Source organism: Saccopteryx bilineata, chromosome 4 (genome assembly GCF_036850765.1).
Source record: "Saccopteryx bilineata isolate mSacBil1 chromosome 4, mSacBil1_pri_phased_curated, whole genome shotgun sequence".
Classification (NCBI taxonomy): domain Eukaryota; kingdom Metazoa; phylum Chordata; class Mammalia; order Chiroptera; family Emballonuridae; genus Saccopteryx; species Saccopteryx bilineata.
In genome coordinates this window covers 27778877-27789052 of record NC_089493.1, presented here as the reverse complement: position 1 = coordinate 27789052, position 10176 = coordinate 27778877, and positions in this window count along the sequence as shown.

Below are 10176 nucleotides of genomic sequence, written 5' to 3'. Positions count from 1 at the left end.
TCAGGTTATTCCTATGGTACATGTCTTTTCTCTCTAAGCAGTAATTAGGTGAACTCCTGTTTTAAGATTTTTCTGAAGTGACAGGATCAGAAGTGAAGGGGTTATTATTGCAGTAATATATGCTTTGTTTCCCCGTTACTGAAGGAGAAAACTTCCTGGGGATGAAATTCAACACCCAGTTTTACAACAGCACTGCATACTAACCCATGTCAAAATGCAAAATCAATCTAGTTAAGAAAGCATCCAGATTAAATTAAATAAACCATGGTAATGATATAGGTTTATGTTATGAGGATTACAAATTCTTTCCTAAATGTTAATTAAGGTTCTCAGGAATTCTGGTGGTAAATATCAAGGTAGTCACTTCAGAGGTGAAAAAATTAAGACAAGAAGGCTCTGTGTTACGGGTCCAGAGGTGAATGAGAAGTCAGAGAGGACGTAGATACTGAATTCCTGGTTTCAGCCCCTATCCTCAACTGCTTATCTAGTGCTTCACACTCTGACCACAGAGCTGACAGGTTTGACTGCAGACAACTTGAACTGAAAAGAAAAAGCCCCTAGTTTTTTCATTAAATCCCAAGTACATATTGCACAATTTATATGTCAAAGACTATGCTAGCCACTGAGGCTCTAAAAATAAATAAAATACAGTCCCTAAGTTCAAGAATTTCAAGTCTAACAAGGAGAGAAACATGCAAATTATTGTTAAATGGGGAAAAAATATACTTACACAGTGCAGAGAGGCAACAAATGCACTTATTTCTAGTAATAACAAATAAATGTCAAAACATTGGAGTGTCATTTTATCCCATTATTGCAATCACCATTTACCAGGCCACTGAAATGTTCCCACCAAAATTACCAACGAGCTCCCTGTGGTTAAATAATCAGAAAAAGAGGAAAAATAATTTTTCCTTTACTGTTCTGAGCTCTTAGCTGAGACCTCTGTAGTAAAAGACAGATTAACAAGAGCAAAACAAACAGAAGTTTATTAGCATGTATATCTCCTGTCTACATGGGCAATCTCTAGGAAAACTGAGTAACTCCCTGAGGTGGCTTAGAATTCAGGATTAAATACCATCTCATAGGGAAAGGAGAGGAGGGATGCAGGTCCGTTAGGGGAGAGTATATGAGTCAATCTTCCCTGGTTGACAAAACTCTTGTGGATGGAATTTGAGTTCCTTTTGGAGTATCTGTCCTTTTTTAAATTTTAAAATTTTTATTTTAGAGATAGAAAGAGAGAGAGAGAGGGAGTAAGGGAAAAGGCAGACAGGGAAAGACAGGAACAGAGAGAAATGAGAAGCATCAACTCATAGTTGTGGCACCTTTGTTGTTCATTGATTGAATTCTCATATGTGCCTTGACCGGGGGCTCCAGCCAAGAGACTGATGTTTTGCTTAAGCCAGCGACCTTGGGCTCAAGCCAGAGACCTTGGAGTGATGTCTATGATCCCAGGCTCAAGGCAGCGACCCTGCACTCAAGCTGGTGAGCCTGCGCTCAAGCCGGCTACCTCGGGTTTCGAACCTGGGTCCTCCGCATCCCAGGCCGACACTATCCACTGTGCCATCACCTGGTCAGGCTGGAATAACTGTCTTTAGGCAGATGAGGGAGTTCAGAGGAAACCTTTTCTTGTATTTACTGTTTTTCAAGTGCTTACAGCACAAAATAAGTAATATGCCAAAGCAGCGTGTTTTGGAGTTGTGTGTCCTGAACTCCTACAGGCATTTTGGGGTGGCATATTCTGCTACCCTTCAGGTTCCAAAGCTACAACTCAGTTCTCATTTCCATGACCTTTCTGCAGGTTGGACACTGTTGATTTTGTGCTTGTTTTTTTTTTTTTTTCTTTCTGAAGTTGGAAATGGGGAGGCAGTCAGACAGACTCCTGCATGCGCCCGACCAGGATCCACCCCAGATGCTCTGCCCATCTGGGGTGTCGCTCTGTTGCAACCAGAGCCGTTCTAGCGCCTGAGGCAGAGGCCATGGAGCCATCCTCAGCGCCCAGGCCAACTTTGCTCCAATGGAGCCTCAGCTGTGGGAAGGGAAGAGAGAGACAGAGAGGAAGGAGAGAGGGAGGGGTGGAGAAGTAGATGGGCGCTTCTCCTGTGTGCCCTGGCCGGGAATCGAACCCAGGACTCCTGCACGCCAGGCCGATGCTCTACCACTGAGCCAACTGGCCAGGGCCTGTGCTTGTTTTTGAAGTACTCTCTTCCCTTGACCTTCATAACATTCTGTTATCTTGGTTTTCCTTCCACCTCTTGGATCGTTGTCTCTTTGCTTTTTGCAGACTCTTTGCTCTGTCCATTCTCTTCAGAACTGTGTCCTGAGCTTTCTCCTTATATTTCGCTCTATTCTTCTTTCTGAGCAACCTTATCTCATTCCATGAACCCTGACTCTTGGATCTGTATCTCTAATTCAGCTGTCCGTCTTGGACTCCAGATAGACTATAAACCTCTGCCTATTGGCTGTGTCCACTTCAATATTTTATCAAGTCCTCTTGATTTAAAATCTTAAACATCTGGTTCTGTACTTTCTCTCTATTTCCACTACCATTACCTTCATTTAGGTGACCATTAGTTTTTGGTTAGCCTCCCTGCCTCCAGTCCCACCCACTTATAATTCACTCTCTTAATTCTAGCCGGGATGACCTCTTTAAAATCAAGTATGATTGCCTGACCTGTGGTGGTGCAGTGGACCAAGTGTTGACCTAGAATGCAGAGGTTGCCAGTTCGAGGCCCCTGGCTTGCCTGGTCACAGCACATATGAGAAGCAAGAGAAGCAACTATGAGTTGATACTTCCTGCTCCTCCCGCTGCCCCGGCCTTTCTCTCTCTCTCTCAAATCAATAAAATTAAAAAAAATATATTTTTTAATGAATTTTAAAAAATCAAATGTAATCAAGTCCAAATCTTTAAAACCAAACAACACATTTTTAATAGTTTCTCCACTGTTCTTAGGAGAAAACTGAAATGTCTGAACATAGCTCACAAGGCTCTGTGTGCCATGGTGGTTCCTTTTACTTTCTTTATCTCATCCCTTCCCATTCTCCCCTCTCAAACTTCTTGCCTCCATCATCCATCATACTAAACTTCAGTTATCCGAACATGCTGTGCTTTCTCTTACCACTGGACTTCAATATGTAATGTTTTTACAGTCTGTACTCCATTCCATTCCACTTCTCTATCTCCACTCTTACCCTAATTTAGCCTCAGGTCTTTCTGATTTCAGCTTAGATAACACTTCCTCCTGGAGGTCTTTCTCCACTCTGAAGTCAGGGGTAGATTTTTCTTCTTTGTGCTCTGGTTACATTCTGTGCTTCCCCTCTAGTAGCCCTCACAGTGCAATATTGTAACTGCCTAATTACTTGTCCTAGTCCCTCCTAGACTCAGCTTGGTGAAGGGAGGGTATATGCTGGTCTTGTTCAACATTGTATACCACAATACCTTCATGTAATGGACAATATCTCATTATTTTCTCAGTGGATCAATGAATGAAGCATTTATTGCCAATCTCACTCCTTTTGGAAGACTTCCTTATCTTCTCAACTGGATTGTAAACTTCCCTGGGTCAGAAACTCTCACATATAATATACCAGTAGCATTTATTGTGGTGTTAAGCATACAAAGGCATTCACTTACTTGTTTATTAATTTTACAAAATATATATGGTGTGTTTACAATGTTAAAGGTAAATGCTGTGTTTGAGAGGAGACATGTTGGAGAGAAGGGCGCTGAAAAATGAGTATGACTTGGCCTGGCTTGTGGTGGCACAGTGGATAAAGCATCAGCCTGGAACACTGAGGACACAGGTTAGAAATTCTGGGCTTGCCCAGTCAAGGCACATATGACAAGCAATCAATGAACAACTAAAGTGAAGCAACTATGAGTTGATGCTACTTGTTCCTCTCCCCTCCTCCTCTCTCTATAAAATCAATAATTAAAATATATTTTTTAATATTTTATTTATTGATTTTTTTTTTAGAGAGAGAGGAGTGAGAGAGAGAGACAGAGAGAGAGAGAGAGAGAAGGGGGAGGAGCAGGAAGCATCAACTCCCATATGTGCCTTGACCAGGCAAGCCCAAGGTTTCGAACTGGCGACCTCAGTGTTCCAGGTCGACGCTTTATCCCACTGCGCCACTACAGGTCAGGCTAATTAAAATATTTTTAAAAAATGGATGTGATTTATATTCCCTAAGTACTTCAATTTTTTATATCATGTAGTGGGTGTAGAGATGGCCTTAATCACAGAGAAAACCTTATATATTACCTGCTTAGTAATGGATATTTGTTATCTTTCCAGTTGCTAAGGGAGCAAGGAACCAAGGCTTAAAAATAGATTTAAAAAAAAAAGTATTTTACATGGAGGAGCAAGAAAAGAGCAGGAAAAAAATAATAGGACTAAATAGTCCCAAGGGACCAGGTCTACAGCCAGGGAGAAGCTGCCTCACATATTGTGCAATATGCATGGCGTGGCAGAAATGAGATGAAAGCATACCCTTCTGTTCTATTAAAGGAGAAGTATTTTTTAAAAATAAAATGATTTATACAAATGCAAAGTTGACATGTGTCCAAGATTTTATTTAACTCATTAATTAATGAGGGAATTAGTAAAATACAACTGATTCAAAAGATAATCCAAAGAAGTAGACACATATACAATCAGTGGTGCTGAAATTCAATTGATTAATAGACGCAGCACTGGTTTCTTGGGTGAGGGGGAAAGAGATCAGTTGCACTCCAAAAACAACTTGCATTTATATTTCTATGGACAAGAATCTTTTGCACTGTTACTATTTTTTTGTTTGTCTGTTTGTTTGCCACTCACAAAGTTGTAAAATAGCTCAAAGACAGTGAAAGGTAGAAATAGTCTGCTAGACTGGGCACCTAGTAATCTTTACTGCCTTGTTTAAATTCTTTCAAAAATTTTCTTGACACTAAATACATCCTTCAACTTGTTGTCCAACATAAAGATTCACTGCGTGAAGGCTTAGTATTGCTCAGAAAAGGCTTAAGAAAAACAAAGGATTTGACCCTGGCTGGTAGGCTCAGTGGTAGAGCATTGGCCCAGCATGTGGATGTCCCAGGTTCGATTTCGGGTCAGGGTACACAGGAGAAGCACCCATCTGCTTCTCCACCCCTCACCCTCTCGCTTCTCTCTCTCTTCCCCTCCTGCAGCCATGGCTTGATTGGAGTGAACTAGCCCTGGGCACTGAGGATGTCTCCAAGGCCTCTCTGCCTCAGGCATTCAGAAGAGCTCTGTTGCTGAGCAACAGAGCAACGCCCCAGATGGGCAGAGCATTGCCCCCCAGTGGGCTTGGTGGGTGGATCCCAGTCGGGGCACATGTGGGAGTCTGTCTCTCTGCCTTCCCTCCTCTCATAGGATTTAAAATAATAATAATAATGACAACAATAATAAAAGAGAAACAAAGGGTTTGATGATTACATTAACCACACAAAGTGTGAGAGTTCCTCAGATAAGACCATAGAGTAGAATAAAAAATCTAGTGCTTTAGCCTTACTAGGCAGTGGCGCAGTGGATAGAGCGTCGGACTGGATGCAGAGGACCCAGGTTCGAGACTCTAAGGCCACCAGCTTGAGGACGGGCTCAACTGGTTTGAGCAAAAACTCACCAGCTTGGACCCAAAGTCGGTGGCTCGAGCAAGGGGTTACTCGGTCTGCTGAAGGCCCGCAGTCAAGGCACATATGAGAAAGCAATCAATGAACAACTAAGGTCTCGCAACGAAAAAAAACTTATGATTGATGCTTCTCATCTCTCTCCGTCCCTGTCTATCCCTCTCTCTGACTTCTCTCTGTCCCCGTAAAAAAAAAAAAAAAAAAAAAAAAAAAAAAGTCTAGTGCTTTATAGGTGCTTTTTGCTCTAAAAGCCAACCTGACCCTTTTCTTTGAGGTATAATTCTTTTGTCCTCCTTAAAATAATATATCTGGTGTTTAATAGTTTTTAAAATGATAAAATATTTTACAAATACAAAAAGTTTATAGAATAATATAAGAAAATACCAATACTGACTACTCAGTTAAGACATATAATACACAATTAGATTTGTCTTCCTCCCTAATATTATTTCTTTCCCTCCAGAAGTAACCTCTCAATATGGATTGGAAGTTTATCATTGCATTGGTGCGTGTTTTTGTGCTTTTAGAACATAAGGTATATCCATAAACAGCATACAATATTGTCTTGCATGTTTTTAAAGTTGGTATATATAAATGGAATCACACTGCTGCTTCCTTCTGTAACTTGCTTTTTCTGTTCAACATTATGTTTTTCAGATTTTAGATTTGGTACTATTTTTGTTAAAGATGATAGCTTAGAAACCAGTGTTTTTGTTGGTAACAAGAATGGAAATCAGTCATCATTTTTACCATTATTCATTTTTATTTATTTATTTATTTATTTTTATTATTATTTTTTTTTGCATTTTTCTGAAGCTGGAAACAGGGAGAGACAGTCAGACAGACTCCCGCGTGCGCCCGACCGGGATCCACCCGGCACGCCCACCAGGGGCGACGCTCTGTCCACCAGGGGGCGATGCTCTGCCCATCCTGGGCGTCGCCATGTTGCGACCCTCCTGGGTGTCGCCATGTTGCGACCAGAGCCACTCTAGCGCCTGGGGCAGAGGCCACAGAGCCATCCCCAGCGCCCGGGCCATCTTTGCTCCAATGGAGTCTTGGCTGCGGGAGGGGAAGAGAGAGACAGAGAGGAAGGCGCGGCGGAGGGATGGAGAAGCAAATGGGCGCTTCTCCTATGTGCCCTGGCCGGGAATCGAACCCGGGTCCTCCGCACGCTAGGCCGACGCTCTACCGCTGAGCCAACCGGCCAGGGCTCCATTATTCATTTTTATAAAACTCCTGGTCATATATCCATAGAAACAGTACATAAAAAGAAGAACAGAGCCTGACCTGTGGTGGCACAGTGGGATAAAGTGTCGACCTGGAAATGCTGAGGTCGCCGGTTCGAAACCCTGGGCTTGCCTGGTCAAGGCACATATGGGAGTTGATGCTTCCAGCTCCTCCCCCTTTCTCTCTCTCTGTCTCTCCCTCTCTCTCTCTTTCTCTCTCTCTCTCTCTCTCCCTCCCTCTCCTCTCTAAAATGAATAAATTAAAAAAAAAAAGAACAGAGGTGATCAACTGATGGCAATATTTTAAAGAATTTGGAAAAAATGTTCTAGGAAAGGTAGCTATTTTCACCTCTACATACTTAAATAAATGGTAGCTTAATTTACTACTATTTTAAAAATTAATCATATTATTTTATCTTAAGTCATACAGCTTTTCTCTTTTTCTTCCTCTGTACAATGAAAGAGATTAGTATTCTCCAGATTTTTACTTTATTTTATTTTATTTTTACCCCATGCCTCTTTTGCTGTGCACAAATATCTCAAGTCCTTCTCTAATATTATCTGGAACTTAAAAATAAACTAAACAGGTCCTGGCTGGGTAGCTCAGTTGGTTAGAGCATTATTCCAATATGCCAAGGTTGCAGGTTAGATCCTTGGTCCAGACAGTGGTGGGATTCAAATAATTTAACAACTAGTTCTCTGCCCTAATGACTGTTTTAAGTATAAAAAAATGATATGCCAAAAGGTAGTACATTATTTAGTGCATTTAATACTTAAATAAGGACAATAAAAGAGGCACACAAAACTAGCTTATGTTATGACTTTTAAAATACTAATGAAAAGTTATTAAATAATACCTGACAAAAAAACAATAAATCTGTTAAGATATTTTTATATTGTTTCTTGATTGGCGTCCTCACTTGCAATTTTTTTCACCTATGGGTGAAATAAACATTACTATGGGTGCTTAGAATATGCTGTTGCTCAGATGAACATTAAAAAAGAGTAAAAGATGTAAATTTGTGATTTTTACATTGGGCAGCAGCTCAGGTACCCACCTTAGAGAGAACCCTGATTATTGGTGCCATTTTAACAACTGGTTCACCAAACTCAACAAAAAATTAGGTATCGGTTCTGCCAAATCAGTGTGAACTAGCTGAATCCCGCCACTGTGTTGGGGCACATACAAGAATCATCCAATGAATGCATAAATTAGTGGAACAACAAACTGATGTCTTTCTCTCCCCTTCCTTTCTCTCTCTCTCTAAAACCAATTTTAAAAATTAAAAAATAATTAAAAATAAAATAAACAGCCTGACCTGTGGTGGTGCAGTGGATAAAGCGTCCACCTGGAATGCTGAGGTTGCCGGTTCAAAACCCTGGCCTTGCCCGGTCAAGGCACGTATGGGAGTTGAAGCTTCCTGCTCCTCCCCCCCCTTCTCTCTCTCTCTCTCTCTCTCTCCCCTCTAAAATGAATAAATAAAAATAATTAAAAAAAATAAAATAAAATAAACAGAGTTCCAGTTATGGACAAGTGGGGAGATTGGCAAATACAGTCCCTTAAAAACCAACTGTAAAGCTGGGCAAAATGAGCACAAATAACCATTTCATGCTCCAGAAACTGACCAAAGGCATACAACAACCTGAGAAGCATTTATGCTTAAAGAACTGCTGAGCTTTGGGTAAGAAGAGTGGGAATCTGAGGTGCTCTGGCCTGGGGCTACTCTTATCCCCTGCCCCTGCCCCGACCACCTCAGTTCAATATATGGAGTTTCTGCTAGGATGGGACAGGCCATCGTCACTCGCAGCTTTTCTGCTGTCTTTGAAGTGGTACACTTTATCTGGAGCAGTGGACAATGCCCACACCCAGAGGCACTGTCAGTGGAGGTGACATCTTCCATGCAGGTGAGCAAGAGGAGGCCAACTGGCAGCCCTACTAGCCTGTGGCTGCAGCTGTGCTTGGGGTGCGCATATGTGCATAATGGAGACCAAAGGAGGCCCAAGCTATTCATGCATGCTTGGCTGACCCTGGGTTGCACATACGTGCAAGGCAGACTAAAAAAACACCCTACTGAAAAGAAAACTTGAGGTATACTCGTAGACAGCCTGAATTTTGCATGTGTTTTCTTAAACATGCATAGACCTAACAACAGAGGAGAAAAGAATGATTGGTTTAAGGTGTTTGAGCACACTTGACATTTATCATTAAGCAAAATGGTTCTTTCTTGGCATAATACCTCTTGTTCTCTTGGTTGAATCCAGTTTAACAGGAAATTCAAACAGATTTCTTTTCTTCTTTAACAAAGAAGATTTTAGGGTACACACAGAGAATGTCTGACCCGAATATACAGTTAATCCTTGAACAATAAAGGTTTGAACTGCACTGGCCCACTTATACACATATATTTTTCAATTGATCCGTGCAGTCCAACCTGCATTGTTCGACTCAAAGCAAAAACTTTCCATTTGTCTGTTTATTATTGGTATAGATTAATGAGTTGTTGATTTTTTTAAGTGAAGGAGAGAGAGAGAGACAGACAAGGATAAAGAAACAGAAGGGAGAGAGAAGAGAAGCATCAAGTTGTAGTTGTGGCACTATAGTTATTCATTAATTGCTTTCTCATATGTGCTTGGAGTGGGGAGTTTCAATTGAGCCAGTGACCCCTTGCTCAAGCCAGTGACCTTGGGCTTCAAGCTAGCAACCTTTGGGCTCACATCAGCGGCCTGGGGTCATGTTGTATATGATCCCTTGCTCAAGCCGGTGACCCCAACTGAAGCTGGTGAGCCTGCACTCAAGCCGGTGACCTCAGGATTTTGTACCTGGGTCCTCAGCATCCCAGGTTGATGCTCTATCTATTGCATCTCCATCTGGTCAGGCAATGACTTTCTACTTTTATAATGTTTATAAATCATTATCATAATTACTTTGGTGCTCAAGTTGTCCCAGAGTTAATCAGTAGAATTCCTTTCAAACTGGCTTCTGTGTCCCTTTGATATGTTTCATCAGTTTTTGGCAAAGCTTCCTTAATTTCTTGCAGAAAAGATGTTCCAGGTTCATCTAGAGTCGGATGATTTCTTCAAGGAACCCTAATTCTCTTTTAGTGTGCATATTAGCTGTTACTGCATAACCAACTACCGAAAAATTTATCAGCTTAAAACAATAAATAATTATCTCACACAGTCTCTTCTGAGGTTCAAGAATTTGGGAAAGGTTAAGCTAGGTAGCTTTCACCCAAAAAGAACTCTCCTCTACTGAGGTCACAATTACACTAATTTCTTGACTTTTTTGGAATGGAAACTCATTCTGGGAAGAAAATCACA